The 20,129-nt window shown below is 41.3% G+C and overlaps 1 protein-coding gene across 3 annotated transcripts in view; it reads left to right on the top strand.

Moving 5' to 3' along the window:
• Positions 1-8,468: 8,468 nt before the first annotated feature.
• LOC110520368 (ecto-NOX disulfide-thiol exchanger 1-like) overlaps positions 8,469-20,129 on the top strand; it is a 116,565-nt gene continuing 104,904 nt past the window's right edge. For 2 of the 3 annotated variants that reach the window (XM_036974888.1, XM_036974889.1), the window contains exon 1: positions 8,472-8,827. The gene's annotated coding sequence lies outside the window, so the exon portion shown is untranslated. Of the gene's footprint in view, positions 8,828-20,129 lie in introns of all 3 variants that reach the window. The other variant, XM_036974890.1, reaches the window with a different exon arrangement.

Genomic DNA, 20,129 nt, shown 5'->3' with positions numbered 1-20,129 from the left:
CTTGTTTTTGTAAGACGTTTTGACATGCTGAATGCACTGAGCTGTCTGTTTTAAACTATACCCCACAAGACATGCCACTTGGGGTCTCTGCACAATCCCCAAGTCAAGAACAGACTATTTGAGGTGCACAGTACTACATAGAGCCATGACTACATGGAACTCTATTCCATATCATGTAACTGCAGTAGATGCAAGATGTAGAATCAGATTTAAAAAACAGCAGGGAATGGAACAGCAGGGACTGTTAAGAGACACACACAGGTACAGATACACATGATAAGACACGCATTCTACACATACGTACACATGGCTTTTGTATTGTAGATATGTGGTAGTAGAGTAGTGGCCTAAGGAAATACACTTAATGTGTTGGAAAAGTGTTATTAAATGTAATGTCATGTAATATTTTTAATTGTATATAACTGCCTTAATGTTGCTGGACCCCCAGAAGACAAGCTGATGCCTTGGCCTCATCTAATTGGGATCCTTAATAAATACAAATATACATTATGTGATTTGTTAAGGGACATTTTACTTCTGCACTCATTTAGGCTTGCCTAAACAAATGGGGTGAATACTTATGCAACAACTATATTTATAGTTATAAATGTTTTATTAATTTGTAAACATTTGTAGAATTTTCTTTCCATTTCGACATGATGGAGTGTTTTGTCTAGATTATTGACAAAAAATTACAATTCAATCTATTTCAATCCCACTTTATAACGCAACAATTTGTGAAAAAAGTTGAAGAGGGTGTAGACTTTCTATAGGCACTCTAGCTTATGTAATTACAGCTAGCTTATATCTTAGCTCATGTATTTGTATTTTAGCCAATTCTTCTGTATCTTCGTTTTTTCCCTCCCATTTCTAATTGTGGCAGCATATTTAGTTAAATGAAAATGTGTGGCTCCTTCTAATGTCTGCTTCCAACTCACACCCTCAAACACCTAGATCCCCTGAACACAGCTCACTCTCCAGATCCCAATCACCTGAATTCTAATCACTTGTTCACACACCTGTATGTCATTATCACACACTATTTAGTTCAATCAAATCAAATCAAATCAAATGTATTTATATAGCCCTTCGTACATCAGCTGATATCTCAAAGTGCTGTACAGAAACCCAGCCTAAAACCCCAAACAGCAAGCAATGCAGGTGTAGAAGCACGGTGGCTAGGAAAAACTCCCTAGAAAGGCCAAAACCTAGGAAGAAACCTAGAGAGGAACCAGGCTATGTGGGGTGGCCAGTCCTCTTCTGGCTGTGCCGGGTGGAGATTATAACAGAACATGGCCAAGATGTTCAAATGTTCATAAATGACCAGCATGGTCGAATAATAATAAGGCAGAACAGTTGAAACTGGAGCAGCAGCACGGCCAGGTGGACTTGGGGCATGGTCCTAGGGCTCAAGTCCTCCGAGAGAGAGAAAGAAAGAGAGAATTAGAGAAAGCACACTTAAATTCACACAGGACACCGAATAGGACAGGAGAAGTACTCCAGATATAACAAACTGACCCTAGCCCCCCGACACATAAACTACTGCAGCATAAATACTGGAGGCTGAGACAGGAGGGGTCAGGAGACACTGTGGCCCCATCCGAGGACACCGTGGGACAGGGCCAAACAGTTCTTTGCACCCCATCACTGTGAGGTATTGTTTGTTTTGTGACATGTCTTTCTGAGCTCTGGGTTTCCTGTGATTTACTCCTCCCGTGTATAATAGTTTTTGCCTGCCTCACTAACGACGTCTTTTGCGTATTCCCTGCCTGTACCTTAGCCTATCGGATTTCCTGTTATCTACCTATTGCGTGATCTCCCAGACTACGTTAATAGCCTTTTCCCTGCCTGTACTGTTGCCTTTTTGGACCCCCTGTGTATGACCTTCTGCCTGCCCCTGGACCCAGCTACCTGCCTCCTCCTGTGGTCCTTTACAATAAACACCTGCACTTGAAACCAGCTCTCTGTCTCACCTCACTGCACCATCCCTATGGTCATAGATGACTTGGCTATGGTATGAGAGTGTGTGTTGGTCCACAGGTCCAGTTGAAAAATAAAAGGAGAGCCTCACACTCTAGGAGCTCAGATTCAATCATTTAATAACCAACATTTTGACAGACAATCTGTCTTCATCATGGTATAATGACAAACACTGCGTGTCACTAGTTTATACAGTGTCAAAGGAAACACAGGTGTCTGTAATCATGGATAGATTTGGCTTGATTCCATTGGTTGATTTATAGATAAATAGAACATATAAAACGCATGAATGAATAACATACGATCACAGATTCAATTTGGCTACATAGGCCTATAAATATTTACAATGGATAGCAAAATCACAATAATCACAAGAATGGCTTCAGATCAAAGTCTACGTTGAGACTGAAGGGAGAAAGGGTCTGTAAATTAAAGATCCAGGCAGCCTCTCGTTTTAACAATACATTGTCAAGGTCACCCCCTCTCCTAGACAGGGTGATGTGTTCGGTGCCGAAATAGCGGAGGGACGAAATAGAGTGGTTCACTTCCATAAAGTGGGCCGCAGGTCCAGGACTGGGCTGATGCATATCTCTGAGCCACAGTTATTATGAAGACCCCAGGGTCAGGTGTTGTTGTACTGTTTGTGCATGTGTGAGCCAGCTGACAGCATAATGTTGTGTAGAGATTGTGTGTGCTTGCATTTATGTGTGTGTGTGTGTGCGTGCCTGTGCGAGTGTGAGAAATCTCCTGAGAGCATCTCTCTCCTTTCTCTCTTCCAGACCCTCCTGAGAGCATCTCTCTCCTTTCTCTCTTCCAGACCCTCCCCCAGTCTCCTGTGTAACAGACAATGAATAGGTACAATAAGATACAATGAGATCCTCAATGGAATGACGGTGTGCATGAAGGTGTCAGATTAGATTAGAGAGTTTAATAGTCACATGTACAGGGTTGCAGATGCAATTACAAAGTACAGTGATGCAGGACACTGCAGGACAAATAAAACAAATCAAATATAATAAAAATAGATACAAATAAAAATATAAATAACAATATAAATATATTAACAACTGTGGCAAGGATAAATGTCCATTGGAGTGGGGGCATGTTTAAATGTCCATAGCTGGAGTAGCATGGGGGGATGGGGTAGGAAGACCGGGGAAGCAGGTGGCGGGACAGGGGGATTAGGTAGTTGACTAGTGGTGGCTATTCAGCATGATAATGTCCATTGGGGTGGGGGCAGGAAGTTCGGGGAGGCCGGGGGAAGGCAGGGGGAGGAGGTAGCTGAATGGTGGTGGCTGTTCAGCAGACTGATGGTCTGGGGGTAGAAGCTATTGGCCAGTTTTACAGTCTTTTGCCATGATGATCCTATACTGCCCACATCTGACTGATGGAAACAGGGAGAACAGGCCATGGCACAGGCGGCCGAGTTTCCTGATGATCTTAGCCTTTCTGTGACACCTAGTGCTGTAGGTGTCCTGGAGGGCAGTGTACCCAATGGTGCGTTCGGCTGAGCGTACCACCTTCTGTAGCGCCTTTCAGTCCGCGGCGGTGGAGTTGCCGTATCAGGCTGTGATGCAACCCAACTGTATGCACTCGATGGTGCTCCTGTAGAACATTGTGAGGGCTCTCGTGGGACAGGCCGAATTTCTTCAGCATCCTGAAGTTGAAGAGTCGCTGTCATGCCTTCTTCACCACAGTGTCCAGTAGAGGGTGTGTGTGTGTGTGTGTGTGTGTGTGTGTGTGTGTGTGTACATGCAAGACTCGTGCACATGGATTTGTATGAGTGTGCGTGCATATAGGAGTGTGTGCACAAGTGTATGAGTGTATTACATGTTATTTGATGTGTATTTAGAGTGCATACATGTTGTGTGTAAGTATGTACAGAAATTAAATGAATTTTAAAAAATCAATACGCAAACAACAAAAGAGAACAGACACATAACACAATGAAACAAAACAAAAACACTAACAGCTGCAAAGTCTATCTCATGTCTCTCTGGTTGTGGCACAAGGTGACACATTTAGCTGCTGCTCCTCTCTGAGCAGGATGGGGGGGGGTTTATGTACATCAGGGATCTGTTTAAATTTGGTATATATTTTTAGAAAGTATGGGTTGTATGTTTCCATTATGTTATCATACTGTGGGTTGGAACACAGGAAGTGCATCTCAGTTTCTATTTGGTGTTGTCACGTTCTGACCTTAGTTCTTTTGTTATGTCTTTGTTTTGGTCAGGGCGTGAGTTGGGGTGGGTTGTCTATGTGCGTTTTTCTATGTTGTGTTTTGCGCTTGGCCTGGTATGGTTCTGAATCAGAGGCAGGTGAGTTAGTTGTCTCTGATTGAGAATCATACTTAGGTAGCCTTTTCCCACCTGTGTTTCGTGGGTGATTGTTTTCTATCTTTGTGTATGTCACCAGACTGGACTGGTTCATTTCGTGGCATTCTCTTTGTTATTTTTGTTTTAGTGTTCTGTGTTTAATAAATTCATCATGAACAGGTACCACGCTGCGCATTGGTCCTCCGATCCTTCATACTCCTCAGACGAGGACAACGAACGTTACAGGTGTAAATCCCTTTTCTGTGTTTGCAAACATTGTTGCACGAGGGCGATGCACACAAGTTGGTGGCAGAACAAGGGCAGTTCTTATAGCACACCAGCAGCAAACCCCATCTATTTACATGTTGGTTATGAGTGGATTATAATTAGATTTTGAAACGTATGAATCTCCTGCTTAACATAATATTTGTGTCACTTGAACTTGAACACTTGAACTTCAACCAGTAAAATGGCTCTTCAGCTATATTTTGCTTCAAGCTATATCAATGAGCGTTAGTATTCTAGCTAACAACTTCAAGCTATATCAATGAGCGTTAGCATTCTAGCTAACAACTTCAAGCTATATCAATGAGCGTTAGCATTCTAGCTAACAACTTCAAGCTATATCAATGAGCGTTAGTATTCTAGCTAACAACTTCAAGCTATATCAATGAGCGTTAGCATTCTAGCTAACAACTGCTGCATCCAAAATAGTTATTTTGCTAAGATCACAACCAAATATAACCTCAGTGACTGTTCAAGCAATAATCAAAACATCATTGTAAGCGTTAAGAAACCCCAAAAGTTATTTTGTTTAGAAGTAATACAAATGTGAATCAAAGCTAAGTTGAATAAGCGCAAATGGTGATGGCTTTCTTACTGCTGCCAAGAATCGCGCGCACCTGTATGTGGCGTCAGTGTGTCTGTCGTGTACTGGAAAAGGATCTATACCTACATATTCTCTGATGTCTTGGCAGCCAAGATTTACCATGTCTTCCTCTTTTCATTTCCAGACTGTATTCTGAGAGGGTTTTTCTTCCTTTTACATCATCGAGGCTAAAATATTCTGCCAATGTACATTTTCAATTTAAGGAGAGATAATCAAGGTTAGTTTGTAATTTAATTAGAATTTTTCAATTTTCATTGTAGTTGTTTTTCAATTTGAGGTCAATTGGTATGATTTAGTTTTTATAAATGAAACTTTTTTTTGATTGGTCTGTAGTTTCAATGTTCTTAGTGAGCTGCAGAGCAAGCTGACCTAGGGGATCATCCTCTTGGGAGAAGTGGTTCATCAGAAAATATGTATCTAATGGAGTTCGTTCTCTCTCTCTCTCTCTCTCTCTCCCCACCCTTGGTGGATGTGTCTAATGTTACAATTGATTTACGGCTAGTGATTTAAGACACCATTCTTAGTGCACTGATTAAAGGAAAGAAGGGAGTGTCATTTTGTTAGCCACAAATGGACAAACAGACAAACACATTGATGAACAGAAAAGCACAACAAAGAGCAGTTTGAAACAATATCAACAACACTGTTCTGCTCTATGGTTGGGGTTTGTAGAACCTACTATACACATACAACCTTTTATTAGGTTCACACCACTGCTGCAAATAAAGATGACCGATGGCAGAGGATTAGTTTTTATTTGGTTAGTCATAGTATTATTCATTGTCTGCCTTTTTTTGGAGTGTTTTTCTACTGACTAAATAGCACATTTTACTGGACATGTGAAAGCTGCTCTCAAAGCTACCACCAGGTGGGGCAAGTCATCAGATAATATTTTCACATTTAGCAGGTAGCTGTAATTAATTCAATAGAATCTATTATCTGTCATGATATAAAACATCCCAAGCAGAGTCAATAGAATGTTTGAATGAAGATTTCATCCACATTAAACTAATTACATTACCTGCTGTGCCATTTTACCTTGTAATAAATATCCTGCAGACACAGATTCTATAGCTACAGTACCCTGTGGTTTGTGTGTGTGTGTGTGCAAATGTCCTCTAGGGATCATGCCTGAGGGACAGTTATCTGTAATGTCAAGGCTACTGGAGGTATGGAGGAATCTATTTACTGTTTTCCTCATTCATAGGTATTAGATCATGTTTCATGTATTTTCCATTAGATTTTAATGTTAGAGTTGTTGGTTATTATATTGCAGAACTGATGTGATATGCCTTTGCCTTTTCAGGTATTGAGTCATTTCATTTACAGAAGCAATGTAAGTGAACTTTTCTAAACAGAAATACAAATGGACTTAAATTGTTTGAGGTCAAATGGAAGACTAGACATTGTCATCCCCAATCTTCTTCCTTCTGACTGAACTTACCCCCCCCCCCCAATCTGTCAATGTGCCCCTGAGCAAGTGCCCCTGAGCAAGGCACTTAACATACAGTTGAAGTCGGAAGTTTACATACACCTTAGCCAAATACATTCAAACTCAGTTTTTCACAATTCCTGACATTAAATTCTAGTAAAAATTCCCTGTTTTGGGTCAGTTAGGATCACCACTTCATTTTAAGAATGCGAAATGTCAGAATAATAGTAGAGAGAATGGTTTATTTCAGCTTTTATTTCTTTCATCACATTCCCAGTGGGTCAGAAGTTTATATACACTCAATTAGTATTTGGTAGCATTGCCTTTACATTGTTTAACTTGAGTCAAATGTTTCGGGTAGCCTTCCACAAGCTTCCCACAATAAGTTGGGTGAATTTTAGCCCATTCCTCCTGACAGAGATGGTGTAACTGAATCAGGTTTGAAGGCATCCATGCTCGCACACGCTTTTTCAGTTCTGCCAACAAATTTTCTATGGGTTTGAGGTCAGGGCTTTGTGATGGCCACTCCAATACCTTTACTTTGTTGTCCTTAAGCCATTTTGCCACAACTTCGGAAGTATGCTTGGGGTCATTGTCCATTTGGAAGACCCATTTGCGACCAAGCTTCAACTGATGTCTTGAGATGTTGCTTCAATATATCCACATAATCTTCCATCCTCATGATACCATCTATGTTGTGAAGTGCACCAGTCCCTCCTGCAGCAAAGCACCCCCACAACATGATGCTTCCAACCCTGTGCTTCACGGTTGGGTCGATGCACTTAGGCTTGCAAGCGTCCCTCTTTTTCCTCCAAACATAACGATGGTCATTATGGACAAACAGTTCTATTTTTGTTTCATCAGACCAGAGGACATTTCTCTAAAAAGTACGATCTTTGTCCCCATGTGCAGTTGCAAACTGTAGTCTTGCTTTTTTATATAGGACTCATTTTACTGTGGATATAGATACTGTTGTACCTGTTTCCTCCAGCATCTTCACAAGGTCCTTTGCTGTTGTTCTGAGATTGATTTCCACTTTTCGCAACAGTACGTTCATCTCTAGGAGACAGAACGCGTCTCCTTCCTGAGCGGTATGACAGCTGCGTGGTCCCATGGTGTTTATATTTGCGTACTATTGTTTGTACAGATGAACGTGGTACCTTCAGGCATTTGGAAATTGCTCCCAAGGATGAACCAGACTTGTGGAGGTCTACAATTTTTTTCTGAGGTCTTGGCTGATTTCTTTTGATTTTCCTAAAGAGGCACTGAGTTTGAAGGTAGGTCTTGAAATACATCCACAGGTACACCTCCAATTGACTCATATGATGTCAACTAGCCTATCAGAAGCTTCTAAAGCCATTACATCATTTTCTGGAATTTTCCAAGCTGTTTAAAGGCACAGTCAACTTAGTGTATGTAAACTTCTGACCCATTGGAATTGTGATACAGTGGATTATAAGTGAAATAATCTGTCTGTAAACAATTGTTGGAAAAATTACTTGTGTCATGGACAAAGTAGACTTGCCAAAACTATAGTTTGTTAACAAGAAATTTGTGGAGTGGTCGAAAAACGAGTTATAATGACTCCAACCAAAGTGTATATAAACTTCAGACTTCAACTGTAATTGCTCCTGTAAATCGCTCTGGATAAGTGCGTATACTAAATTATTTAAAATAACATGTTTAAACCAATGCAAATAATGATGTAAATATGTCATTGTATAGAGAGATCTAAGTCTCCAGTGGCCAGATACGCGTCGGTAGGACTATTATCTAATGATGATAAACACAGAGCGCACTGTAAAGCATCTGATGGGAAGCCTCAGGGAGAAGATCGATTATCTGCAGCTATCTGTTATACATACGTTATGCCTCATCTATCCGACTGACTTTGTTAAGCCAAGCGACCGCAGCTTTCCTTCCCCTTTTCTGTTTTCTGGCTATGAACCCATTTTCCGCAACTGAAAACGTCCTTGCTAGTTTCAGAGGCAGTCAACCCGCCTGTCGAGTCTTGCACAGCGAACCGTAGATGGCGCGCGCCCAACTCGGTGTTTTTATTCGGTGGACAGGAGGAAACAGGGGCTCGTAGGGTGTCCCCACCACTCCTCCGTGAGATGCGCCAGAGAGCTCGCGGGAGGAGAGAGAGAGAAGAGGGTTGACAGTGGCGTCGCATCCGTCATTCTTCTCCAGAATCCCTGAAAACTTAAAACGGTAAGAAACAGGCTGGTTTCCTCGTGAAATTCCCTTGTTTTATGCGCGGCGATTTCTGTTTCTGACATTGTGTGATTGTGCTACATATGCATTGCTTGCTGTTTGTGATTTTATGCTGGGTTTCTGTATAGCACTTTGTGACACCAGCTGATGTAAAAGGGCTTTATAAATACATTTGATTTGATTTGATTTGGTATGCAGCCTATCCAACGAGAGGTTTCGCTGCTGGTAATCCCTCTTCAATTAAAGGCAGCGGTGTCACCTCTTATCCCCATCACTGCATGGCTACTACCATTAATAACCTATTGAGATATTAATAGCTGGACATGCTAGATGTGGTGTAATTATGTATTGAGATAAACTGATAGAGAGAGATAATGCCTCGAGCACCCTAATAGAATGCTGCCATATCAGACATGTTGAATGTTTCCATTTATTCCAGGCTATGTATTTGTTGATTGAAAACGTATATATATTTTGTTATTGATTTAGAGACGTGAATATTATTCTATTCAGTTAGCCTATATAAAATACAGACTTGATAAAGGGCACGCAAGTTGATGGAAACACAAGCATCAATTCCTAATGGCCTACTATTCAACGTTGACCCATTTCAAACGGCATTGTTTTACAAATAAGTTAGTTGCCTCTGTTTAGGTCAAAACCCCTATTCTGAATAGGCTACTTCAGTTTTCAAATACAGGAAGATATAAAATTGTTTGCTAAATGTCGTGTCTTTCTGGGTTTAAATCAGCCTCTATTTCCAGTTCGCATATAGTATTTGTTTATCAATGAGTGAATAGCTAGGCTACTTGAGAATGGCGTCCTTGAGAGAAAGTGGATGTTAAAGTGAATACTGGCAGTCAGCGATGCTTTGCTCTGCTGCGGTGATGGTGAGTCAAACACAACAGCTCGCTGCCTGGCGGATGCGCTTGATCATACGTCACCTGGGCAACCGGTTCAGCACCATGGAGAGCGGAGAGAGGGTGGTGGGGGGGATCCTTGGGAGAACATTACTGTGGTTAGATTGGTGACACTCATAGTGCTGTATGATGGCTAAATGTAGTGAATATAACTCAGCATTAATTATACAAATTCTCATTTGCGTAATGGAACCTCTGCTAAGAGCCTTATGTAAGTAACATCTTATCCCATATCTGTAGTTAGCCCCACTCTAGCTATGTGTGTCTGTTTGATTTTGCAAGATAAAATGAGTCCTCTATAGCTTCTATTATGTTAGGTGTGGCATCTAATGAAGACAATTAGCATGAAGCCAGTGCAGCTGATAACGAAGGACTGATGCAAAGGTGTGAGCTTGAAGTCTATATTATAGTCATAGATATATACAAGCTGTTGAATAGAAAAACACATTTTCCTCTGAGAAATACAGTAGAGGGAGAGTGTAGGGTCTAGTGGTTGAGCTAGTCTTAATTGAAAAAGGAAATTAAAATGTCCTTCTAATAATTGAAGTGTTGCAGGCTGCAATATGGCTGTGAACAGCTTAAATTATATTTATTAAAGACAAAATGCAATGTTTGATGACAGAGTAATTTCAGGTTTTATTATTATTATTGCGATATGTCTAAATAGATGGGTGAATTATGAAAGCAGAGAAGGTCCTTTCAGTGAGCCATCAAACATCCTCTACTGAAGGTCTGTGAGTGATGTTACATTAACGTGATTCAGACAACTAAATATTTACTCACAGATTGGAAGAGAGAGAGAAAGGAGGAGAGAGGGAACGAAGAGAGAAGAAACAGGAGAGAAGAAACAGGGATTCATTTAACACCATAACAGCAACAGTCATATTTCCCAGGGGGCATTGTTTTTTTTGGGGGAAACATATAAGTTCAGAGAACAGAATTGAAGTCTGTAAACAACAGCTTCAACCCTTAAAACAATCACCACTGAGCAGAGAGAGAGAGATAGAGAGAGATGGGAAGAGAGACTGAGGGAGTAGAAAGGGAGATTGTTGTGTCATTTTTTTTACATTCACACCTCTCTTTATTGAATGAGCATAGTGACTGTACCATGCTGTATTTATGGTATAATATAAAACCCACCATGGAGTTAACAGGATTACACTGCTGTTCATGTTGTACACACAAACACAGCTCTGCCTCTACTGACCCCACACCGCTCCTCACACACACAACCACTGGCACTGATTACTGTGGCATTTACTGATGAGCTGTTACATTATAGCCTGGCTCTGCCCCTTTAAATTGGTTCAATACATAATCAAGTCTACAAGTACAGACCTGATTCAGGATTTGTGTTTAAAATAAACACAGCTGTGTTTGCCATCGATCCCCAGGCCAAGGGAATTAGACCTGCTCCTCTCTCTCTCTCGCTCTCTCTCTCTCATCTTGTTTTTTAGTAACACTAACAGCTGGGTACTGTAGTCAAACACAAACTGAGTTTTAACGGGACAGAATACACAGCTGCTGTGTGTGTGCGAGTGCGTTAGCTGTATGTCGTTATCTTACTATTGATATGGAGTGGGATGGAGATGGACAATGCAGAGCCTAAGGAGGGGATGGTGATGGTGTTAGCCATGGCATGCCTCTCCACTCCACACACATGGACACACACACACCCACAGTGGTCCTCATTGAATTAGAAAGCTCTTCAGTCACAGTGTTTCATTCCCTCAGGGCTCTGGCTGCTGTTTCCTCCCTGGCTGTCTCACACGGTGGTGGGAGAATCCCATGTGTGACCACTCTCCGAGATGGCCTGTGTGATGGAGTCTGTCTGTGTGTGTGAGAGCTGAACCCAGTTAGTCAAGCTGAGGCTTGGCAGCAGATCAGACCAGGCATATCTAATTGGGATTGAAGCCCATGGAAGAACAGGCAGGAAATACAATTAGCTGCCTCTCTGCCTGCCTGCCTCTCTGAACAGGAGAGCGAGGGAGAGAGAACGGGAGAGAGAGAAAAGGATAGAGATAGAGCGAGGCAGAGGGAGAGAGAAATTTCCCTCTTGAGGCTTTTAAGGCAGTTGGGGTTCGTTCTCCCAGCTATGCGCCAATCAGGGTGTTTTCATCTTCTGTGCGTGCGCGCGCGTGTGTGTGTGTGTGTGTGTGTGTTGAAACTGCAATGTAATCTGTCTTTCATATCGCTAACTTTCTTATTTTTTATATCTGTAAAAGAGGGACCTCAGTATTGACACGGTATGCATGTTCATAAAATATAATGACGCACCCGTGAATCAATCTAATGAACATAATGCAAAAATCCCCATTAAAATCTGTCAGTTTAAGGTAGAGATATAAAAAAATGTTTTGCCTCTGTCGGCCGTCCGCATCTGCTGTGGAAAGTGGCAGCACTGCTTGTCAGACCAGGAGACGTCTTCTCACAAAAACATCTGTAGCCTCCGAACGGTTTGGCCTACTAATATGACCTCTATAAGAAATGACACTCTCAGGAACATGATGACACTCTCAGGAACATGATGACACTCTCAGGAACATGATGACACTCTCAGGAACATGATAACTGTCACAGGAACATGATGACACTCTCAGGAATATGATGACACTCTCAGGAACATGATGACACTCTCAGGAACATGATAACTGTCACAGGAACATGATGACACTCTCAGGAACATGATAATTGTCACAGGAACATGATGACACTCTCAGGAACATGATGACACTCTCAGGAACATGATAACTGTCACAGGAACATGATGACACTCTCAGGAACATGATGACACTCTCAGGAACATGATGACACTCTCAGGAACATGATGACACTCTCAGGAACATGATGACACTCTCAGGAACATGATAACTGTCACAGGAACATGATGACACTCTAATGAACATGATGACACTCTCAGGAACATGATGACACTCAGGAACATGATGACACTCTCAGGAACATGATAACTGTCACAGGAACATGATGACACTCTCAGGAACATGATAACTGTCACAGGAACATGATGACACTCTCATGAACATGATGACACTCTCAGGAACATGATGACACTCAGGAACATGATGACACTCTCAGGAACATGATGACACTCTCAGGAACATGATAACTGTCACAGGAACATGATGACACTCTCAGGAACATGATAACTGTCACAGGAACATGATGACACTCTCAGGAACATGATAACTGTCACAGGAACATGATGACACTCTCAGGAACATGATGACACTCTCAGGAACATGATGACACTCTCAGGAACATGATGACACTCTCAGGAACATGATGACACTCAGGAACATGATAACTGTCACAGGAACATGATGACACTCTCAGGAACATGATGACACTCTCAGGAACATGATAACTGTCACAGGAACATGATGACACTCTCAGGAACATGATAACTGTCACAGGAACATGATGACACTCTCAAGAACATGATAACTGTCACAGGAACACGATGACACTCTCAGGAACATGATGACACTCTCAGGAACATGATAACTGTCACAGGAACATGATGACACTCTCAGGAACATGATAACTGTCACAGGAACATGATGACACTCTCAGGAACATGATGACACTCTCAGGAACATGATAACTGTCACGGGAACATGATAACTGTCACAGGAACATGATGACACTCTCAGGAACATGATAACTGTCACAGGACTCCTCTGAAGGTAACCCAGTACCGGTTTAAAAAATGAATGGAATTATGGAGGTAGATTTGTTTCAACAAAAAAAGAGGTTAAATGTGTCCAGCAAACAGAAATATTGCCTGAGCTTTCTTAGATCTCCTAGATATAGGACAGACAATTCAAAACCTTATTCCTCATGATGTTTTGGGGGGGTGTCTGTTTTTCCATGTATGAATGTGTTTCTATGGGCTTTAGTAGTAAGGCCCAAATTCAATATTTCATCAAATAATTAGTGTATATATTTTTTGATACCTATAGGGGTCCTAAAATTCAAAATCAAATAGCTAAATGATCCATGGTATGACTATCTTAAAACAATTCCATATGTTAGCTCAGTCACATTTTCTTTTGGTTGAAGTTGTTTTTATTTCTGTAGTGTAGAGCAGTTATTTCTGTAGAATAGAGCAGTTATTTCTGTAGAATAGAGCAGTTATTTCTGTAGAATAGAGCAGTTATTTCTGTAGAATAGAGCAGTTATTTCTGTAGAGTAGAGCAGTTATTTCTGTAGAATAGAGCAGTTATTTCTGTAGAGTAGAGCAGTTATTTCTGTAGAGTAGAGCAGTTATTTCTGTAGAATAGAGCAGTTATTTCTGTAGAGTAGAGCAGTTATTTCTGTAGAATAGAGCAGTTATTTCTGTAGAGTAGAGCAGTTATTTCTGTAGAATAGAGCAGTTATTTCTGTAGAGTAGAGCAGTTATTTCTGTAGAATAGAGCAGTTATTTCTGTAGAATAGAGCAGTTATTTCTGTAGAGAAGAGCAGTTATTTCTGTAGAGTAGAGCAGTTATTTCTGTAGAGTAGAGCAGTTATTTCTGTAGAATAGAGCAGTTATTTCTGTAGAGTAGAGCAGTTATTTCTGTAGAATAGAGCAGTTATTTCTGTAGAATAGAGCAGTTATTTCTGTAGAGTAGAGCAGTTATTTCTGTAGAATAGAGCAGTTATTTCTGTAGAGTAGAGCAGTTATTTCTGTAGTGTAGAGCAGTTATTTCTGTAGAATAGAGCAGTTATTTCTGTAGAATAGAGCAGTTATTTCTGTAGAATAGAGCAGTTATTTCTGTAGAATAGAGCAGTTATTTCTGTAGAGTAGAGCAGTTATTTCTGTAGAATAGAGCAGTTATTTCTGTAGAGTAGAGCAGTTATTTCTGTAGAGTAGAGCAGTTATTTCTGTAGAATAGAGCAGTTATTTCTGTAGAGTAGAGCAGTTATTTCTGTAGAATAGAGCAGTTATTTCTGTAGAGTAGAGCAGTTATTTCTGTAGAGTAGAGCAGTTATTTCTGTAGAATAGAGCAGTTATTTCTGTAGAGTAGAGCAGTTATTTCTGTAGAGTAGAGCAGTTATTTCTGTAGAATAGAGCAGTTATTTCTGTAGAGTAGAGCAGTTATTTCTGTAGAGTAGAGCAGTTATTTCTGTAGAGTAGAGCAGTTATTTATGTAGAGTAGAGCCGTTATTTCTGTAGAGTAGAGCAGTTATTTCTGTAGAGTAGAGCAGTTATTTCTGTAGAGTAGAGCAGTTATTTCTGTAGAGTTGAGCAGTTATTTCTGTAGAGTAGAGCAGTTATTTCTGTAGTATTTAGCAGTTATAGTTAATTGGCTGTGGTCTAGCACAGTGCCTTTTCAATCTGGTTTAAATCCTATTTTCCTTTAAAATGGAGAGAATACTGTGGCAAAAGACTGAGGCTGATCTTTTGAGGGGTAATTTTCCACTTCTCCCGTGATATTTAAGTCCTTTAACTAGGCTAGGGTCTAGCTGGCTGTTTGTATGTGTGTGTTTATGTGTGCGGTGTGTTTTGTGAGTCTTGCGTTCCTATTTCAGTAAGTTCATCAATGCCTGGACTGTCTTCATTTGTCTTTGGAGTGAGGTGTGTGTGCATGCAGTGTTTAAAGTTGACATTTTTTTCGTCACGTGCACAGGATACAGCAGGTGTAAATCAGTACAGTGAAATGCTTACTTGCAAGCTCTTTCCCAATTATGCAATATTCAATATCAAGTTAAGAAGAAAAAATATAAAGTAAGAAAACACGAGAAATAAGATAAACACAATAATGCAAGCTATAAACAGTGCCAGTGCCAGTACCATAATTACATTTTTTCGGGCCTTCCTCAGACACCGCCTGGTATGAATGTCCTGAATAGCTGGGAGTTCGCCCCCAGTGATTGTGCTGGGCCATTCGCACCTCGCTCAGTAGAGCCTTGCGGTCGAGGGTGGTGCAGTTGCCAAACCAGGCAGTAATGCAGCCGGTCAAGATGCTCCCGATAGTGCATCTGCACTCCCTGTGTGTATGTGACATATTAGAGGGGTCAAACAGGGGTTTCGTAAATAAGGACCAGATTATTGCTCTTCCTCGTACTGGAGAAGAATAGAGAACGACTGTTGGATACAGACAGATGTTAGGAGATAGGGGACTGCTCATCTCCCTCCTCTATCAACTACTGTTAGTTGATGTGCTTTCTCTCTCACAGTCATCATCCAGGACACACACACACACACACACAAATACTGACCCACTCCCCCTGTGGTCATCTTATGATGACAGCAGAAGCCATCATGAGTGGGGTTTGATACGTATCTATCTAACGTTCATCTTGGGTGTAGCACACACCTATTTCACCAGTCAGATTAGCCTTGGTGCTGTTTTTCTCTCCCTTTGATGCATTTCTAGAAATAGAAATACAATATTCTGGGTTGTTCCGTGGGAATCCTTATAAGAACATTCAGTCCCAGATGTTTTTAACATTTCTATCTTCAAGGCATGCATTTTGTTGTTAGAAAGAGGGAGCGAAGAGGGTTCGCAATGGTTTTACTGGCATGTGGAGGTATTATTAGTATGATAGATGTTTAGAAATATTTCACAAGTTGTTGGACAGAATAAGTACCATGAATACAGTGGACTACATTTTCAGTTAATTAAAGAAAGGACCTTAGTTGTCCCCTCTGTGGTGACCATCGGCCAACCAAGCCATCTTAAGGGTTTGGTACCTGTTCTCTCTCTACTGGCTAGACAGGACTGCCCTAGATACTGCAGCGCATCTGAGGGTATCACACTGTTGGGATAACTCAAAGTTGTATGTGTGTGTGCATGTACAATACCAGTCAAAAGTTTTAGAACACCTACTCTTTCAAGGGTTTTTATTTTTTACTATTTCCTACATTGCAGAATAATAGTGAAGACATCAAAACTATGAAATAACACATATGGAATGATGTAATAACCAAAAAAGTGTTAAACAAATCTAAATATATTTTATCTATTTTATCCACCCTTTGCCTTGATGACACCTTTGCACACTCGTGGCATTCTCTCAACCAGCTTCATGAGGTGGTCACCTGGAATGCATTTCAATTAACAGGTGTACCTTGTTAAAAGTTCATTTGTGGAATTTCTTTCCTTCTTAATGCGTTTGAGCCAATCAGTTGTGTTGTGACAAGGTATGGGTGGTATACAGAAGATAGCACTATTTGGTAAAAGACCAAGTCCATATTATGTCAAGAACAGCTCAAATAAGCAAAGAGAAATGACAGTCCATCATTACTATAAGACATGAAGGTCAGTCAAGTTTCTTCAAGTGCAATCACAAAAACCATCAAGCGCTATGATGAAACTGGCTCTCAGGAAAAAAAGATCAAGAGTTACCTTTGCTGCAGACGATAAGTTCATTAGTAACCAGACTCAGAAATGGCAGCCCAAATAAATGCTTTACAGAGTTCAAGTAACAGACACATCTCAACATAACTGTTCAGAGGAGACGGCGTGAATCAGGCCTTCATGGTCCTATTGCTGCAAAGACTTCACTACTAAAGGACACCAATAAGAAGAACAAACTTGCTTGGGCCAAGAAACACAAGCAATGGACATTAGACCGTTGGAAGTCTATCCTTTGGTCTGATGAGTCCAAATTTTAGATTTTTGGTTCCAACCACTGTGTCTTTGTGAGACGCAGAATAGGTGAACAGATGATCTCCGCATGTGTGGTTCCCACCGTGAGCCATGGAGGAGGAGGTGTGATGGTGTGGGGGTGCTTTGCTGGTGGCGCTGTTGATGATGTATTTACAATTCCAGGCACACTTAACCAGTACGGCAACCACAGCATTCTGCAGTGATACGCCATCCCATCTGGTTTGCGCGTAGTGGTACTATCATTTGTTTTTCAACAGGACAATGACCCAACACACCTCCAGGCTGTGTAAGGGCTATTTGATCAAGAAGGAGAGTGATGGAGTGCTGCGTCAGATTATCTGGCCTCCACAATCACCCGACCTCAACCCAAATGGGATGAGTTGGACCGCAGAGTGAAGGAAAAGTAGCCAAGAAGTGCTCAGCATATGTGGGAACTCCTTCAAGAATGCTGGAAAAGCATTCCAGGTGAAGCTGGTTGAGAGAATGCCAAGACTGTGCAAAGCTGTCATCAAGGCAAAGGGTGGCTACTTTGAACAATCTCAAATATAAAATATATGTTAATTTGTTGAACACTTTTTTGGTTACCACATGATTCCATTTGTGTTATCTCATAGTTTGATGTGTTCACAATTATTCTACAATGTAGAAAATGGTAAAAATAAATAAAAACCCTTGAATGAGTAGGCGTGTCCAAAATTTTGAATGGTACTGTATGTTTGCATGCATAGGTGCGTGCATGTTTGTCTGTTTTGGGATCACTCCAAGGTTTGGTTAGCATCATATAAAACGTCCCGATCAGTAAAGATCCATGTTAGACTGAGGCCAGAACATTTAGTGATGTTCATGATGTTATGATATGTCAGGACTGTGGTATGGAGAGTGCAGTGTGTGAGTAAAATATCAACAAATTCATACAAAGACAGTCCAACAGTCCAACACCTACTTATGGAAAGAATGATTCTACTGCTACAGTGTGTCAAATCAAATCAAAGTTTATATGTGATGTGCGCCGACTACAACAGGTACAGTGAAATGCTTATTTACAGGCTCTAACCAATGGTGCGGGGAAAAAAAGGTGTGTGTGTGTGTAGGTAAGTAAAGAAATAAAACATTAAAAAGACATTTGAAAAAAGAGTAGCAAGGCTATATACAGACACCGGTTAGTCAGGCTTATTGAGGTAGTATGTACATGTAGATATGGTTAAAGTGACTATGCATATGTGATGAACAGAGAGTAGCAGAAGCGTAAAAAGAGGGGTTGGCAGGTTGTGGGACACAATGCAGATAGCCCGGTTAGCCAATGTGAGGGAGCACTGGTTGGTCGGGCCAATTGAGGTAGTATGTACATGAATGTATAGTTTAAAAAAAAAAAAAAATTATTTCACCTTTATTTAACCAGGTAGGCTAGTTGAGAACACCTTTATTTAACCAGGTAGGCTAGTTGAGAACACCTTTATTTAACCAGGTAGGCTAGTTGAGAACAAGTTCTCATTTGCAACTGCGACCTGGCCAAGATAAAGCATAGCAGTATGAGCAGACAACACAGAGTTACACATGGAGTAAACAATTAACAAGTCAATAACACAGTAGAAAACAAAGGGGGAGTCTATATACAATGTGTGCAAAAGGCATGAGGTAGGCGAATAATTACAATTTTGCAGATTAACACTGGAGTGATAAATGATCAGATGGTCATGTACAGGTAGAGATATTGGTGTGCAAAAGAGCAGAAAAGTAAATAAATAAAAACAGTATGGGGATGAGGTAGGTGAAAATGGGTGGGCTATTTACCAATAGACTATGTACAGCTGCAGCGATCGGTTAGCTGCTCAGATAGCTGATGTTTGAAGTTGGTGAGGGAGATAAAAGTCTCCAACTTCAGCGATTTTTGCAATTCGTTCCAGTCACAGGCAGCAGAGTACTGGAACGAAAGGCGGCCAAATGAGGTGTTGGCTTTAGGGATGATCAGTGAGATACACCTGCTGGAGCGCGTGCTACGGATGGGTGTTGCCATCGTGACCAGTGAGCTGAGATAAGGCGGAGCTTTACCTAGCATGGACTTGTAGATGACCTGGAGCCAGTGGGTCTGGCGACGAATATGTAGCGAGGGCCAGCCGACTAGAGCATACAAGTCGCAGTGGTGGGTGGTATAAGGTGCTTTAGTGACAAAACGGATGGCACTGTGATAGACTGCATCCAGTTTGCTGAGTAGAGTGTTGGAAGCCATTTTGTAGATGACATCGCCGAAGTCGAGGATCGGTAGGATAGTCAGTTTTACTAGGGTAAGCTTGGCGGCGTGAGTGAAGGAGGCTTTGTTGCGGAATAGAAAGCCGACTCTTGATTTGATTTTCGATTGGAGATGTTTGATATGAGTCTGGAAGGAGAGTTTGCAGTCTAGCCAGACACCTAGGTACTTATAGATGTCCACATATTCTAGGTCGGAACCATCCAGGGTGGTGATGCTAGGCGGGCATGCGGGTGCAGGCAGCGATCGGTTGAAAAGCATGCATTTGGTTTTACTAGCGTTTAAGAGCAGTCGGAGGCCACGGAAGGAGTGTTGTATGGCATTGAAGCTTGTTTGGAGGTTAGATAGCACAGTGTCCAATGACGGGCCGAAAGTATATAGAATGGTGTCGTCTGTGTAGAGGTGGATCAGGGAATCGCCCGCAGCAAGAGCAACATCATTGATGTATACAGAGAAAAGAGTCGGCCCGAGAATTGAACCCTGTGGCACCCCCATAGAGACTGCCAGAGGACCGG

This window comes from Oncorhynchus mykiss, chromosome 3 (genome assembly GCF_013265735.2).
Source record: "Oncorhynchus mykiss isolate Arlee chromosome 3, USDA_OmykA_1.1, whole genome shotgun sequence".
NCBI classification, from domain to species: Eukaryota; Metazoa; Chordata; class Actinopteri; order Salmoniformes; family Salmonidae; genus Oncorhynchus; species Oncorhynchus mykiss.
The sequence above is the reverse complement of the archived record's forward strand: the minus strand, read 5'-3'. Positions and strand labels throughout refer to the sequence as shown.